The following is a 13,602-nucleotide window of genomic DNA, read 5'->3' on the forward strand; positions in this document are numbered from 1 at the left end:
AGTTTTCTAGATAAATTGTTGAGAAAAAAGAGAAGGAACTAAAATACTGCTAAGGGTGGGTTGAGGCAAAGATAAGGAACAATGTGGAAAAGACAAAACAGCATAATTCCTATTTTGCTTCTGTTTTCTCAGCTAAGAAAAATAATGTGTAAACTAAAAAACATAGGGGGAAAAATATTTATAGAGTTTGAAATGCATAAGTAAGAGAGTACCTAGTAGCTCTTAAGGGGGCTTTTAAAAGCCTCATACCTATCACTAGACCTGTAGATCCTGAAAGAATGCACATATGTGATTGCCAGATTGAGTGATCTATAAACAATCATGGATATTAGAAGAGACCTAGGATTATAGAAAGGCAAATGTTCTGACTTTCAAAGAAGAGCAAGAATAGAGTTTGGAAACTATGGGCTAGTAGGTGTGACTTTGACTTCCAGTAAAATTACAGAATAGATTCTAAAAGAGACCATTAATGAATATCTAGAAAATAAGGTAGTAATCACAAAAAGCTAGCAGAATTTCATCAAAAACAAGGCATGCCAAAAAAACCAAACAAACTTCATTTATTTTTTTGACATCTTAAGGGAATGCTTTAGATAGAGTTTATCTAGATTTTATCCATTTTCTCATGCAATTCTTATAAACAAAATCCCCCAAAAGATAATTATTGATGGTTCAATTTCAATTTAGGAGAATAACAGTATTCAAAGTTGAAAGAAACTTCAGTAGCTATTGCAAAGGAATCCATCCCCAACATGTCATCCAGACTTTGTCCAAAGAAAAGAAATTCACTATATTCTGACACAGCCAAATATGTCCTTGGATATTCCTGATTGTTAGGAAGTCCCTCTTTAGATAAAGCCTGAATTTTCCTCTTTGAAGCTTTTATATGCTGTTAATGTCTGCCAAGAAGAATAAACTTAATCCTTTCTGTGTCACTTAAGTGAGGTACATAAAAAATGTACTTGAATCTGTGCAATTTAACATTTTGTTTTCAATGATGTAAATAAAAAGATAGATAACATGTTTACCATATTTGATAATGTATTCAACACTCAAAAGAACTAGAAAGGATAAATTGAATAGGTAATATGTCCAATTTTATATTTGGTTTCATAGAATAAACTGTGGGAAGTTTACTTCTCTAAACAAAATTGTTTTTAACATATCTGGAGAGTTTAATGGATTTCAAGCTCAATGTGAGTTAACAGTGTGATCTAGCAACTAAAACATTAATGGTATTTTTGGCTTTATTAAGAGAAGCAAAGGGTCCAGTTTTAGAGGACAGTTTGCTCAAGTTAGTCAAATCACACCTGCACCATTATGTTCAATTATGAACATTTTATTAATGGTATATCAATAAGCTGCAGAATGCCCATAGAAAGGCAAAGAAAATGAAATCCTGCTTTGATATCATGCTATAAGAGAAATTGTTTCTAAGACTTCTGAAACCTCAAGACAATAACCCAAGTAGTCATATGGTAGTTGATTTATAGGTCTGACAGCACATCATAATATCCTAAATAACTGATATGATCATTGTTTAAAGTCATTTGGACTTTATGCAATGAGGCCCATATAAAGTAATAAGAAGTATGACTCATATATAGGCTGTCAATCACCTTGCATTTTACCTTTTTCCCATTGAGCCGGGATCAGTTAATGAATACCTATCATAATGGTCACTTTGCTGACCCTTCTTATACTTCTAGAACCACATATTATTTGTCACTCAAATCTGAAGACCATAGTTAAGCGAGCATTTTAATTTGAACATAGGCTATTGAATTATAATATTTAAGATTGGAATTCTGGAGAGCAATTTGGGACTGTGCCTAAAGGATTATCAAGCTATCCATACCCTTTGATCTAGCAATAACACTAATAAATCTGTATCTCAAAGAAATCATAAAAAAGGAAAAAGAATCCATCTACATGTACAAAAATATTTATAGCAGCTCTTTTTGTGGTGGCAAAGAATTAGATTATAAAAAGAATGAGAAGATATCTGCTCGGCAGTTGGGGATTAACTAACCAAGTTGTAGTATATGAATGTTATGGAATACTATTGTGCTATAAGAAATGGTGAGCAGGTAGATTTCAGAAAAACAAAAATGGAAAGACTTACATAAGCTGATTCTGAGTGAAATAAGTAGTACCAGGAGGAACATGATGCATGGTAACTGTAATATTGTGCAATGATCAGTTATGATGGACTTGGCTCTTTTCAGACTTCTTCTCAGTCACAAGACAATTCCAAGACTCATGATGGAAAATGCTATCCATATCTTGAGAAAAAAACTATGGAGTGTGAATGCAAATTGAAGTATACTATTTCCATTTTTAAAAATATTTTTTGTTTTTTGTTTTTTTTCTTTTTCTTGGTTTTCCCCTTTTGATCTGATTCTTATTTTACACCATGACTTAATGTGGAAATAAGTTTAACATGATTGTACATGTATAAACTATAGCAGATTGCTTACTGTCTTGGGGAGGAAGAAAACTTTGGAACTCAAAATGTTACAAAAACGAATGTTGAAAACTATCTTTACTTGTAGTTGGGAAAAAATAAAATGCTATTTAGTGAGAAAAAATAAAGTTGTATAATTAAAGGGGGAAAAATATTTAAGGTTGGAAAGATCAAAATCATAGAGTTTGACTCACTCATTTTGCAGCTGAGAAAATTTTGTTTTAGAGAGGCATAATTCCTTTCCTAAACTTATACACATAGCAAGCAATGGAGAAGAGAACTGATCCTAGGACCAAATTAGTAAAGTAAAGGCAGTATATCATCATTAAACATTTTCATTACTTGTGGCCTAGGAATGACAACTTATTTTCTCTTCCAGTTCCCTAAAAGAGAAATTTGGCTCTAATCTTTTTCCCACTTTCCTGCTACTTTCATGTGGTAAAAAGAGAGGGAAACAAGGCTGCCAGGGTTACATCCCAAATTAACTAGACTCTCAACACAATTGGAAGAGATATTCTTGAGTCATTTGTGTACAAGACATGCATGTAAAAATATAGTGCATATGTTCACATGGACTTTCTTATTTTTCTCAATAGTTTAAATTTTTTTCCAGATACATGTAAAGATGATTTTTAAAATTCATGTGTGTAAAACTTTGTTTCATGTTTTTTCTCCCTTTCTCTCTTCCTCATCTCTCCTCTCTCCAAAGACAGCAAACAATCTTATATAGCATAAACATGTAATCCTTTTAAACATATTTTCATATTTGTTATGTTGTGCAAAAATCAGACCAAAAGGGGAAAAAAAACTATGAGAAAGAAAAAAAACAAACAAACAAACAAGCAAAAAAGGTGAAAATATTATGTTTTGATCCACATTTAGTCTCCATAGTTCTCTCTTTGGGTGTAGATGTCATTTTCCATCCCAAGTTTATTGGAATTGTCTTGGATCACCACTTGCTGAGAAGAGCCAAATCCATCACCATAATCTTGATGTGATGTGATGATGTGTACAACGTTCTCTTGGTTCTGTTCACTTTACTCAGCATCAGTTCATGTAACTCTCTCCAGACTTTTCTGAAACAGGTGTGCTCATCATTTTTTATACAATAATAATCTTCTATTACATTCATAAACTATAACTTATTCTACCATTCCTCAGTAGATGAACATTCACTCAATTTTCAATCTCTTGCCACTACAAAAAGAGCTGCTACAAACATTTTTGCACATGTTGGTCCTTTTCCCTCTAATAAGTCTTTAAGTACATAGATGCATGTGTCTTAAGCAGCATAGATAGATATTTTTAAAATCTAGCTCCAAGATAGAGCACCAGCCCTGATGTCAGGAGGGTCTGAGTTCAAATTTGGTCTCAGACACTTAACCCTTCCTAGCTGTGTGACCCTGGGCAAGTCACTTAACCCCAATTGCCTCAGGGAAAAAAAAATCTGGCTCCAAGAGAAACTGAGATTTCTTCCTTGTGGGAAATAGGAGAAAAACCATGAAAGTAATTGATCTTTTGATTGCCTTTCTCCAAAAGGAGTATTGAGCTTGATTTATGTCTATCTGTTCCCTAAAATATTGATGGTCTGTCGGCTATATTTTTATAGATTCAAAAAAAGTCACTTCACTGGTCACACTTAAGGGCAAGAATAGACCCAAAATTGGGTCCGCCAGCTTGACCCCTTCCTAATGCTAGTTACAAAAAAAAAAAATATCACAGATAGTGAATGTGTATAAACCCATTTATTCAAGCAAAAAGGAAAACTAAATTGGAGTTCTAAAGATTACATATACCAGATAATTAAAAAGAGTAAATCCATTCTTTACCAGCAGAGATGAGAGCTCTCCTCAAATCATTTTTTGGTTTGTTTTTGAATCACTAATACTTAGCAGAGAGCTTGACACATGTTAAGAACTTACATTTTTTTTTTCAGTAAATCACATCAGATCTTGAATACTCTTACTCTCTAGTTTTCATGACAACACATTGTCCTGGTTCTTCTATTAATCTGTTCCTCTTTTTTATCTTCCTTTTCCGTAGTCAAAGTTTCACCCACTAAATTTTTATGTACTTCAAATAAGGAATGATTTGGAGTCCTTTTACACTATAGTATAGTGTATATTGGTTTCCACAAACCACTTTCCCTTCCACTGTCTTATGCCCCACTGTTATGGTCTGTTTGGGTCACACATGTCTACAATTTGCTCCACAGCATGGCTCCCATTTGCATCTTTCTTCATTCTAGAGGAGTAGGGCATTCATCAGCACAATAGTACAGATTCATAAACAGGAGCCATCTCTCTCTTTTGCTTCAGCATCTGTTTCATTCCCCCTTAAAGCTTTATCTGGCTCTCTATCTTGCAACATATCTGTAGTCAAGCCAATACAGGCTATATTGATACCAAATACATCCAAAAAAAGTTCTAGTACCCATAGTTCCTGTAGACATATTGTATCACACCAGTCATATTTACATTCAGGAAATTCATCTGCATATAGATATATGCAAATGTATACATATTTGCATGTACATATATACAAATATATATATACATATATACACTCATGTTATTTTGAATTGAAAAGCATGGTGAAATTCTTTGCTACCACTGACTGGAGATTCCAATAGAGAAACCAAATATTTAAAAAATAATTTCAGAATTTATCATTTAGAGAATTGAACATTATTTTGAATCTCTACTTCTTTCTACCTATGATTCCTGGTTTTATGTCCAATGCTATGTTCTATAAGAAGGTCAGCACATAGAGAGGCAATGTTATTAGAGGAAAACGGTAGACATGCCTGGTGTTACACATAATCCTTTCCCTATATTGTCCAACTCTGTGAATGTGTTCTTCTGAGATACACAGAATTCATCTGATAAATGTATCTTAAGGATACAGTCACATCTTCAACTGTTTGCAACATGCTCATAGTCCACAGGAGTTCATAGAGAGAGAGGAGAAAGCCTTAGGGTAATCACAAAGTTAAGTTGGTATGACTTAGACTTCAGCAAAGGAGGCTAAAAAGCAGCTACCAGATTGATGGGAGAAAAAGCAGGAGAATAGAGTTATATGAAAACCTAGAGAAGAGAGAGTATTCAAAAGGTAATGATTATCTATTATATCAAAGGCTTCAGAAAAATGAAGTTCCTAATATATGTCAGGCATTGTGCTAAGTGTTATGATTCAAAGACAAAAATGAAATATCTGCTCTAAGGAGCTTATATTACATTGAGCAGAAAATGTGATGGATTGAAAAGTATTTATTGGTGCAGAGAGAACATTGAGTAGAGAGTTTCTTGTTACTTGAAGGAATAGGAGAGTTGGAGAGAGGAGGCTTGAGAAGACAGACAAAAGTGCAACTCTGTAATTCAAGCATCAGTGACAAGAAATGGTAGTGACTCACCAGCCCTGGAGTCAGGAGGACCTGAATTCAAATCTGGCCTTAGAAACTTAACACTTCCTAGCTGTGTGTTCCTGAGAAAGTCACTTAACCCCAATTGCCTCAGCAAAAGAAAAAAGAAAAGAAAAGAAAAGAAACGGTAGTGACTTCTTCTTCTGTGGTCCCTGCTTCTGAGCCTCTTCTACAATCTATTCCACATGCATTTATTGAAGTAATTCTTCTTGTTATTTTCTAAAGACCTCAGATGCTCCTTCTGCCAAATCACACACTAGCTTCTGGTTATAGTATCAGAGAAATTTAGAAATGGAAAGAATATTGGAGATCATATTCTCTGTCCCTGTTCCAGTGCTAGTCCAGCTTTCCTAAATGTCTTTCCTCTATTTACTATTTCATTTGGATATCAAGATCTTCTACTTTACCTTATTTTACTCTGGCTTTGGCTAAACTAGACATGGTGCTGAAAATAGAAGTTGTTCTTTGCCCTCAAGGATGTTGGGAAAAGGATTGGAGCTGCAGTGAGAATGTTAGTTATACTCCTCCTATACTGTTTCTGGAAACATCCCAATTATTGGTGGGATGGAAGGTAGGGAGAAGTGCATTAAACATCTTTCATACTATGTAAGGCAAGGCTGCATAGATGGCAGCTTTGAGATTCTCTCACCAATCCATCCCAATCAGGTAGTATGGTACAGTGGAATGATCATTGGACCTGAATTCAAGAGAGAAGGATTCAAGCCTAGTTCCACTGCCAAATAACTTGTTATGTCCCTTAACCTCCCCAAACCTGTTTCTTAATCTGTAAAGAATCTGTAAGAATAATACCTATACTAATTACCTTACAAAGTTGCTGTAAGATCCAGATGATACATGTATGTAAAGTCTTTTGCAATCCTTAAAGTGCTACAGGAATGTAAGCCATTTCTAATCAAGAGATGTGAAAAGAAAGTAACTGAAGCCACCTCCAATCAACAATGAACAGGGGAAATCAATGAAAGGAAAACGGTCCACTTTTGCTTCATTGATTTTCACTGCTCATTGACTCATGTTTGCCTGTTCATTGGAAGTCACTTCATTTGCTTTCTATCTGTTTTTTCCCCCAGTGGCTCAACACTAATCACAGCTTTCAACTAAATGTGACACTTCCTGACTAGGATTGCTCGCTACAGGTCCCCAGGAGAGTGTGGTACTCACTCAACCCTGGGAAGAAGCCCAGAACAGAAAGAAGGCATTGACACAGACACCCACAAATCCTCAGCCCATAATCACAAATCAGTCTAACAAATTTGACTGAATTGACCAGCCAATTCAATATAAGTATTTGGGGAGGGGGCTTGACATAATGGGAGGATTGCTTAAACTAGGGATCTGGTATTATGTGCTCCAACTTCAATATTTTAAGAATTTCTGATTTATTGAGTATATGTACTCCACTCACCAGCATAGATCGACATTAACCTCTATATTGACATCAGTTGATGTGGTTAAAAAACAAACAAACAAACAAACAAACCCATTATTCTATAGCCAATTTGATGATAAGTCTTCCTGAATTTAGTGAGACTGGTTTGCAATGATTGACAAACAACTATCCTTTGGTAATATTCAAGAGGCTAGTAAATGCATAGTATCATATATTAAAGGAGCTAGATGGAGAAAAGGGTAAGTTTCTATCTGAAAGACCTGAGTTCTAAATCCTGTCTCAAGTATACTGGTTATATAACCCTACAGAAGTAGGGTTAATATAAATGCTGGCTATTATTCACTAATTTGATTGAATTTTTTATAATTAAATTAGGTCTATATATTTATATATAGATATATAGACATATATATGATGACATGTATATATGTGTATGTGTGTTTGTACATATATATGGATATATAAATTTTCCCAAATTACATATTAAAACAATTTTTAAACACTTGGTTTTTCTTAAAGTTTTGAGTTACAAATTCTATCCCTCCTCTCCTGCCTTCTTCCCTCTCCCTTTCCCTAAGATAGCAAACAGTCAGATACAGGTTATACATGTGCAGTCATTAAAACATTTCCATATTAGTACAAAATGACTAACTGTAATGGGTGAGATAGTGATACTTATTACTACTGGCAGTAGTAATTCTTATCAATTCTGACACTTCTTAATGTTCCATCTGAAGGCCCTGGTAGTATATACTATTATGTTGCTCACCCCTGATATCTTTGTTCAGGGAAATACAGTTGAGAAAAGATCCAGTAAACCCTTGCAGACTTGCCTCAACTTTTAAACAGTGATGGACCATCACATAGCTTATTGCCAGTCAAATAGTCTTTTAAACCAAAGCACTTAATCCTATATCTGATATCCAGTAATGTATAAGCTAGAAGGACAACAAATTAAATAGAAGTCAGTTCTGCTTATAGTTTGTTTTTTGTTTGTTTTTGTTTTCTTGTTTTAGTATTTCCAACACAGAGAGAAACAAGAAAATGAGTTCCTCTAGTTCACTATGTCACTTTACTCTTTTATCTACATGGCATGAATTCTAAGAGGGAGTGTAGTGTAGTGGTTAAAGTATTGGATCTCAAAGGTTCATCCCCTTTCTCTGATACTTATTGATGAGCATGGCAAAGACATCCTCAGGCTACTCTCTAAAATTATCTACCATGGTTTAGAGTGCTGCAATCTCTGTTTTTAGAGGAAGCAGCCAGATCATAAAAACTAAGAAATATCATGTGTACTTATAATTAAAAGTAGAAAACTATACTACAAAGGCAGATGTAAATTATTTTTAAATTAACCACAGTCTGGGATGACTGATACTATTCCTTTCACAACCAATTAGTGTGAAATATGGAGCTGACTATACCTAAATAATGGAGAACATATACTATAACATAAATATATATTGACACATACCAGGGAAAGAAGGTCAAGTTGACATATGATATATTGGGGATGGAAGATAATTAATCTGTCTTCAAGTCTACATTTACAGAATTTTTCATTCATTCTCTTCATTCAATATGATTAATATTGATAAAATCCATGACAGCAAACTCTGATCTTTGGGTTTACTTTTTTTGGGGGGGAGGAATGTCTTGAGCTATATTGATTTGAGGACTCTCTTATTTTGCTAGAATTTTGCTGAATTAAAAGGATATTATTTAAAGTAAATGTAACTATCGAGATATGAGGTTTCAAAGTCTTTGAGTATTTTACAGATTTTCTTCATAAAATTCTTTATTATAAGAGAATTGCCCATTATGAATAATACATTGTTCAGTTTGATTCAACAAAAACTTATTAAACATATGCTATTTGTAGGGCATTTGATGTCCTCTCTTTTCACTTTTATCTCATGGAATCCCTAGTTTTTGTCAAGGTTTGGTCCATGTGCCACCTTCTATATGAAACATTTCCTGATCTTCCTTTTTAAAAGTTACAGCCCTTCCACTAAAAGAAAAAAAAAATTCATTTGCTTCTATTATGTATATTGTTTTGGGTTGATTAACCCAAGATAGGATTGTTTGGGGAAGTTCAGAATAAAGGAATTTCCACCAAAATTTACTGCAGTTTTATAAAAAAGAAAACTTGTTTTATTATAGAAAAAAGATCATAGGTCTGTAAAAGATTTTATATCACCCAGCCCAATTCATTCATTTTTCAGATGCAGAGGTGGGACAAGACAGGACTATTACACCAAGATAGGACAAAATGAATGGGGTGGGGGAGTGAATAGGGCTACATCACTCTTGATTGCTATGAATTTCATCAATAGTTATAGTATTATCATTGAGATTATTTATTCACAGTACTCAAGTAGGAGCAAAGCATTTGTGTAAATTAAGGCATTATCATAGCAAGGAAGCAATATGAGTAAGCAAACGCTATAAAATACAACTATATATCAGCCCAATAAACTTTAACTGATAAGTTGGATTAAGGTTGTAGAAAGAGTACAAAGCTTGAAATTGGAAGGATTGGGTCTGAATCCTAACTCTGCTATTTACTAGACTTTAAAGGATACAAGCCACCACCCTCTATAAGAGCAACCTTCCTGACCCTTCTGATAAATTTACCTCAAATGGCACAAGTCCTAGGTATAGCTCTGTGTGGGTACTCATGGAAAAGGGAAAGATTATACCAGAGAAAATTTCTTTGAAGGGAGTAGTCAACATGACTAGACTGAAAAAAAAAAAAATGGCTCTATGAACGTCAGTTAGTTTTCCATTGGAAATGTCCCCTTAGGGAGATAGTATATCTCTATGTTGCTTCCCTGTTCTTTTCCTACAGAATAAATTAAAAACTTCATATCATGGCATTAAAGACCCTCTAGATTCTGTTCTTTGATCTTTCTACTTTTTAAGACTTACTTCATATTCATTCTTTTTATTAATTCTATGTTCCAATCAAACTGGATTACTCAAACTCAACTCTCCACCTCCTATTTGCAAGCATTTTCTCTCCACCTCCTATTTGCAAACATTTTCTCAAGCCACCTTCCATGCCTGTAATGAACTCTCTTCTTACCTCCATCTCTTAGCTTCCTCTGAAGACTTTCTTGATTTCCTGCACTTGATAATGCTCTGTTCCAGTTTAATTATTCTTATAATGTATCCTCATTTGTACACATCATGTATCCCTTTCATATAATGCCTTTATCTTTGAAGACAAAATATGTTTTGCTTGTACCTTTGTATCCCCAGAATTGATCTCACTGCCTTGCACATAGTAGGCACTTAATAAATATTCTTTGAATAGATTTAGAGCTATTAGAGATTAGTAGAGGTTTTCTAATTAAATCCCTCATTTTATAAGTAGTAATTCTCTTGATATCTTGAGTCAGCTTTCACTATACTGGAGAAAGCAAGAGAGTGTGTAAAAATGTTGTGACTCATGAACAGAGTAGCTAGTAGTGAAAGTCAAGAAGAGAGGCTAGTGGTGAGTCCTGATTTCACCACTTATTTAAGAAACTTTAAATAGGTCCTTAATCTATAAAATAAATGTATTGTACTCTTTGAATTCCCTTTCAGCTCAAATGTTTCAACTTAGGATTCTCATTTTATAAAATATAAATGTCCCAAATAAGAAGTACACAGAATAAAAGTGAGGTAATTATTAAAGACAGTATAAGTGAGACTGCATTCCAGTTAATAATGGTTATGAGGGAGATGATTGTAGAGTCTTTTGGACATGAGCACATGTGACAGCCCAATAAGAGGTTTCTTTTAGCTTCTCTCTACACAGGGCATGTGAATTGCATAGGGAGACCCAAAGGATAGAGATGTATACTACCAGAATTCCATAGGCTAAGACAGAGTTAACAGAACTGACAAATAGAGTAACTGAAAGTGAACTGTGTTATTTTTCAACCTGTAAAGTGATCTGATTACTTGTCAGGGTCACTTTCTTTTAGTGAATTTAGTAGTCAAGAAAAGTGCTGGAGTGACAGACCTAAAGATGAATGACCTCTGCTTGTCGACACTCTTTCCTTTCTTGAATTTTTTCTTCTATTCCTCCTTTTCTCAACGAGTAATTTTTTGGTCCTACTCCCCAGACCTAAACACATCTGCTTTTAAATTTGCTTTAGAGGAAAGCACATTAAGAATAAATTTACTTTTCTCTAACTCTGAGCCAGAAAGAAGTATTTCTAAGTAGTCTCCCAAAGAATGGAGAGGACTTAAAAATGAATTATTGATCCAAATGAGTCCAATTATTTGTTCTATCACTTGACTCATTTGGATCAGTAAGCATGGTAAGACATAACATAAATGAATTATAAAGCAGTAGCATACATCATAAAAAGGAATCCCTTTTGGGGAAATTTGGATTTTCCTCCTTCAGGATCCTTTCAGTAAAAAACAAACAAACACAATCTATGGAACTATAAAATATTAGATCTTCCTGGAAGACTCTTTAAATCATTTAGTCTTGTGCCCTTATTTTAAATATGAGGCCCAAAGATGTAATCTGTCAGTCAGTGAACATTCATTAAGCATCTACTATATGTCAAACACAGTGCTGACAAGTAACACATTTGTCTAGTGGAAAAAATGGTGGTAGAACTTGGAAGTAAACAAAGGAATTTTCCTCCTTACATATGTCCCAGATATGAATTTCTATTATGGCATTAGGGGAAAAAAAGAAATTGACCTTAAGGTAATAGGTTGAGTTGACTAAAGCTCAAGGGCTAGAAAAGACTTAAAAGTGTGAAAAATGTGTCCACTCACTCAGAAAGGTTATAGGGAATAACTTGATAAAGAGTTGAGTAAAATCTAAAGAAGATTAAAACTCCTAAATCAGATTTTTAGCAATGTGAACAGGGAAATTTCAACCTAAATCTGGGGAGATACATGGGATCAAACAAGGAAGAATTGAACAATTGGGAGATTTTGTTAGGAGCTTAGTAGTAGGAACAGGCTACTAATCAAAAATCTGGTTTGGTTAGCAAGGGTAAGTAGTGATCAGGTCAGATACAATGTATTTTGTACATGATTAAGAATTAGTCTTCGTGAGGATAACAAAGTTCATGACAAGTAAGAGTTAAGAGGTTAGAGATAGACAGCTTGGGTCTTTCTAGTAGAGGACTCCTAGGTGCTGCAGTAGTATCTTGAAGAGCTCCTAGAGAAGAAAATTTGTTTAATCTGTGTCTAGTATCAAGCTGTAGGTTTTTAATCTTTATGTACTTGATTCTGACTTTCTTGTAGAACCATTTGATTATTAAAAGGTCCTGGCCTATTTGTGCCATCCTTAGGTCCCAATGAATTTCACATTCTAATAACCCTGTTTTTGAAGGTACGATTATATCTTGTGGCTCCGTGGGAATGTTGATTTTGGCAAGCCACCCAGTATAGTGTCATAAGGTGTGGAGAGGGAAGAGAAAAGTGCAACACTTTTATAAGATATGTAAAATTTGAGCATTCTTGTGGAGGAAACTTAAATGGGAGCAGACTTATAGGAACCCTAGAAGAATTTAGAATTTTTCATTCTTAAGAACATGTCAGACAGTAATACATTATTAATGGAGTTCTGAGCTGATCCAGCCATTCAAGATAATAATTTGTAATTATACTCAAAGGGCTACCTGTGCATATCCTTTGATCCAGTAGTGTCTCTACTGGTCCTGTATCCCAAAAAGATAATAAAAAGGGAAAAGGAACTATGTGTTAAAATATTTTTCAGCCTTTTTTTTTGTAGTGAAAGAACTGGAAACTGAATAGATGCCATAATTGGAAAATAGCTCAATAAGTTATGATACATGAATCTTATTGAATGTTATTGTTCTATAAGAAACAATCAGCAGGAAGATTTCAGAAAGGCCTGGTGAGACTTACATGAACTAATGGCTAAGTGAAGTTAATTGAGCAGCAACAAGATTATGCAATGATCAATTCTGATGGTCATGGTCCTTTTCAACAAGTCACTTAACCCTGTTTGCCTCAGTTTTTTCATCTACAAAATGAGTTCGAGAAAAAAGTTGCAAACTACTCAATATCTTTGCCAAGAACATCCCCAAATGGGATGACAAAGAGTTGGGCATGACTAAAACAATCAAACAACAATGATGACAATTAGTGATCTGATTCATTGCTACTATTTCATATATTATTGGAAATTCTGAGACACTTTGAAGATTTATGTGTGGAACTGAATATTTAAAACTGGGGATTGTCAGAAAAATCCAAGACACATTGTAATCATATCTATAAAGAAGTAAGTTTTCAAAGGAGGCAAGACTCATTATAATG

Source organism: Sminthopsis crassicaudata, chromosome 1 (assembly GCF_048593235.1).
Source record: "Sminthopsis crassicaudata isolate SCR6 chromosome 1, ASM4859323v1, whole genome shotgun sequence".
Classification (NCBI taxonomy): Eukaryota; Metazoa; Chordata; class Mammalia; order Dasyuromorphia; family Dasyuridae; genus Sminthopsis; species Sminthopsis crassicaudata.